Below are 4,535 nucleotides of genomic sequence, written 5' to 3'. Positions count from 1 at the left end.
AAACATGTTTCTATCTACTGGGTCAAAATTGGATGGCACTTGCCCTCAGTGCCCTACTCTGGTTCCACTGCCTATGCCTTGAAAAGTAGAAAGCAATTTCTATTATCTTATTTTATGTATTACTGCTTTTACTTTTACTCACATCTATAGGTTAACTAGAGCTATGGAAAAGTAATCCTTATCAGAAGAATCGAAAAGAGAAAACTAAGACAAAGATTAAATCACAGGGAGTCTGACATAATCATTCATAACTATCATGACAAAAGCATTAATTTGTAATTTACTTTTATTTATTGATAGTTAGTGATCAGTCAATACATACCTATAGTTGTAACTACAGTATTCAAAGTCAATAAAAATTACTTTGTCCTCGTTGGAATTTCGTCTTTCAGGCAACAGGATATTTCCTTTAAAAAATAAAACAAGAAGTTCAAAACTAGTCACTTCATCATCACTTACGTAGCTTTCTTAGATACAATGATTTTCAAATTTTATGACACAAATGTAATTAGGGTAACATTTTAATACACTCAGTCCTTCAGTAAATATATAAAACCTCACAATAATACAAATCTATCCTTTTTCTGACATCGTACACAAATAACCCTAGCATATAAAGGTCACAGATATACAAATAACACTAGCATATAAAGGTCACAGATACACAAATAACACTAGCATATAAAGGTCACAGATACACAAATAACACTAGTATATAAAGGTCACAGAAACACAAATAACACTAGCATATAAAGGTCACAGATACACAAATAACACTAGCATATAAAGGTCACAGATACACAAATAACCCTAGCATATAAAGGTCACAGAAATACAAATAACCCTAGCATATAAAGGTCACAGATATACAAATAACCCTAGCATATAAAGGTCACAGAAACACAAATAACACTAGCATATAAAGGTCACAGAAACACAAATAACACTAGCATATAAAGGTCACTGATACACAAATAACCCTAGCATATAAAGGTCACAGAAACACAAATAACACTAGCATATAAAGGTCACAGAAACACAAATAACACTAGCATATAAAGGTCACAGATATACAAATAACCCTAGTATATAAAGGTCACAGATATACAAATAACCCTAGCATATAAAGGTCACAGATATACAAATAACACTAGCATATAAAGGTCACAGATATACAAATAACACTAGCATATAAAGGTCACAGATATACAAATAACCCTAGCATATAAAGGTCACAGATATACAAATAACAATGAAAAGAGTTGCAGAATTAACCATATTTTCACACGGTTGCATCGCTGGGACAATGGAATGGTTGTCAAAGCCAGCAAGAAACTGACAGGTGACAATGCAGTTCCAATCACATCAGAAAACTGAAGTTTCTTCAGGTGCCTAAAATCAACAGAAAGAACTCTTTGTGCTGTAATGTGTGGAGAATGGTCCACATCAAGTGGCTCTTGTTTGTTTGTGTTTTGGAATTTCACACAAAGCTACGCAAGGGCTATTTACACTAACTGTTCCTAATTTAGTAGTGACAGATTAGAGGGAAGGCAGCTAGTCAACACCACCAACTCTTGAGCTACTATTCTTCCAATGAACAGTGGCTGAAAGAGCTGGCACATCCGGTGATGGGAATTTGAACTCGCAACCCTCAGATTGTGAGTCGAGCATTTTAAGGAGTTTCTGCCTTAAATATTCAAAATGGTAGATCCAGTAAACCTGTACCCTTTGTTTTTTGAACGAAATGCTGGCCTTCAAGCAGACCACTGCAAATATAAATATTAAAATGAATTATTATACTAATCTGTAAAACTTCCATGAAGAAATACATTATTTTTTGTGTGATGGCAGAGAATTTTCCATGCAAGTTGCACTAATGCTGATAATGAGATTTGAGTTACCCCCTCTACCCCCACAAACACAGGAAATGCTGCAAAACTTTTACATTTATACAGATCTGTATTGAATGATTGTGCTAATATCATACCTACAGTATCAGAATATTTGAATAATGTTTTTTTGGTTAAAATACAAATTTATCCTTACATTTATAGGTTTTTAAAGGAGATACACGAAGAGAACAAAAAAAAAGGTTTCTTTAAAGGTTTCATTAGGAGGCCTCTCTCGAGTGGACGTCTATTGATAGGCTATGTATATATGTACACACACATGGGCACGTACATATTATCTACTGATAGGCTATGTATATATGTACACACACATGGGCACGTACATATCTACTGATAGGCTATGTATATATGTACACACACACACATGGGCACGTACATATTATCTACTGATAGGCTATGTATATATGTACACACACACATGGGCACGTACATATTATCTACTGATAGGCTATGTATATATGTACACACACATGGGCACGTACATATTATCTACTGATAGGCTATGTAAACATATTAGTTCTATTAATAATTTTAGTTATTAAAAAGGAAAACAAAAATCCAGATGTTTCTGACAAATTCATAAAATTTACCGTAGTTATAGTATCAAAAATTATCTATTATTTGGTGACAATTAACAACATTTTAATGCATAAATTTGTATACATTCAATGTCCTAGTCCTTACATACAAGAATCAAAACCTAAAACATAATCAGAATAAATGTGTTTACATTCAATGTCCTAGTCCTTACGTACAAGAATCAAAACCTAAAACATAATTAGGATAAATGTGTTTACATTCAATGTCCTAGTCCTTACGTACAAGAATCAAAACCTAAAATATAATTAGGATAAATTTGTTTACATTCAATGTCCTAGTCCTTACGTACAAGAATCAAAACCTAAAACATAATCAGAATAAATTTGTTTACATTCAATGTCCTAGTCTTTACGTACAAGAATCAAAACCTAAAACATAATTAGGATAAATTTGTTTACATTCAATGTCCTAGTCCTTACGTACAAGAATCAAAACCTAAAATATAATTCTAAACTAATTAGAATAAATTAATTTGAAGCACACAAATGTTTTTTCTTTATTCATGTTTTTTTCGTTGTATATATATCCATATTCATGTATAACACATACACAGACGCACATGAAATAAGATTTCTAATAATGAAGTAGTAGCCTCGAATACACATGGTAGTTTAATAATTAGAACCACTAATTTTTGATTTAATACGTTACAAAAATAACAAGTTCACGAAATGTCCCCACTAATGTTATGCTGTATTTATAAGCCCCCCCCCCCCCAATATGATGATGTAGTACCTCTTGTACAAGTACAAGTTTGGTCAAAAATCATCCATTCGGGGGGTATTACATCTACAAGAATGAAGCAGATTTCTATGTAACAGTGACATTTTGACCTTGACCTTCAAAAGTTAACCAAGGCTACAACTTTATACTTAATATCTATTAAATATGTTTAGTCAAAAATCTATCCTTCCAATCTTGAGATATTCTGTCCTCAAGATCAGGACAAAAGGCCAAATAAATATGCCCTGCTACGCTCAACAGGTGGGGCATAAAAAAGATTTTAGTAACACGTGAATTTTGCAAAGTTTGAAATCTTACACTTACCTTCTTGTAGGTCATTATGACAAAACACCACTGGGGATCCTGAGTTTTGAATAAATGACCTAAAAATAGAGAAAAAATTAGCTTAACAGAGTGAAATGCTAAATGAATCTACAAACTGTACCAAAAACCAAAAGATGTTTGTCTACGTACATATAATTGTCACATTTTGTTTTATATTTATATTAAAAATTAATTCCTTTTTACTTTTTGCAAAAATTACAATAACATCCACCAGTCAGAAAAGCATAAAAAATTTATTATATAGTTTTTGGCTTAAAACATCATAACACACAAATTTTAAATTTACTGTTATATTCTAATGTTTGCTGAAAAAACACCCATAAGTATCAACTGCCAGAAAAATGTTTAAAATTCTCTTCTGATCAAAAAATAAGCATTTACAGCCTAGCAATTAAGGTACACAATTTACTACATTCATTTACAGTTTTGTTTGTTTTTAAATAACATCATAACTACATGGCTGGAATTAGTATAACAACAGATTCTCCTGTATAGGAGTTCAACTCATACAGCTGAAATAATGTATGAAATTATTATAAAGACAACTCTCGATTTAAAATTATTATTTACAAAAACTATTTGTCCCAGAGGCATATTGGGAATCATAATTTTTATTCACGAAATCTTGGGTAAAGACAAGTAGTTTTTAAGACGTAATCGTCTTAAATTTAAGGCTTTATTTATAGTCACCCTTCACTTCTTTAAAAATATGCCCAAACAAGTCGGTTCTGAAATTAAAGCTACAATTATTTCCAAATTAAGAAAATCCCTTACGTTTTTGGGCTCTTGTAATTCATTAAAATAATCTAAACTATTAACCAAAAATTTAGGCTAAGTTTTATTTTCCAAAAGACAAGTAAATTCAATTGGAATACTATCTTCCAAATATTAAAATATATCAAATAATATACATACCTCAACCAGATACATTCACTTTACTATCTCCCAGATATCAAA

General features: G+C 31.4%; 1 long non-coding RNA gene across 1 annotated transcript; it reads right to left on the bottom strand.

Annotated features, from left to right (window-relative positions):
• Positions 1-321: 321 nt before the first annotated feature.
• LOC111084103 lies at positions 322-4,515 on the bottom strand. The gene is made up of 3 exons (XR_002609392.1): positions 4,494-4,515; positions 3,558-3,616; positions 322-407 (listed from the first exon to the last, which is right to left on the bottom strand). It is a non-coding gene; the product is annotated as an uncharacterized LOC111084103 (long non-coding RNA).
• Between the last annotated feature and the right edge of the window lie 20 nt (positions 4,516-4,535).

Source organism: Limulus polyphemus, unplaced genomic scaffold (assembly GCF_000517525.1).
Source record: "Limulus polyphemus unplaced genomic scaffold, Limulus_polyphemus-2.1.2 Scaffold13605, whole genome shotgun sequence".
In the NCBI taxonomy this organism is placed as follows: Eukaryota; Metazoa; Arthropoda; class Merostomata; order Xiphosura; family Limulidae; genus Limulus; species Limulus polyphemus.
The sequence above is the reverse complement of the archived record's forward strand: the minus strand, read 5'-3'. Positions and strand labels throughout refer to the sequence as shown.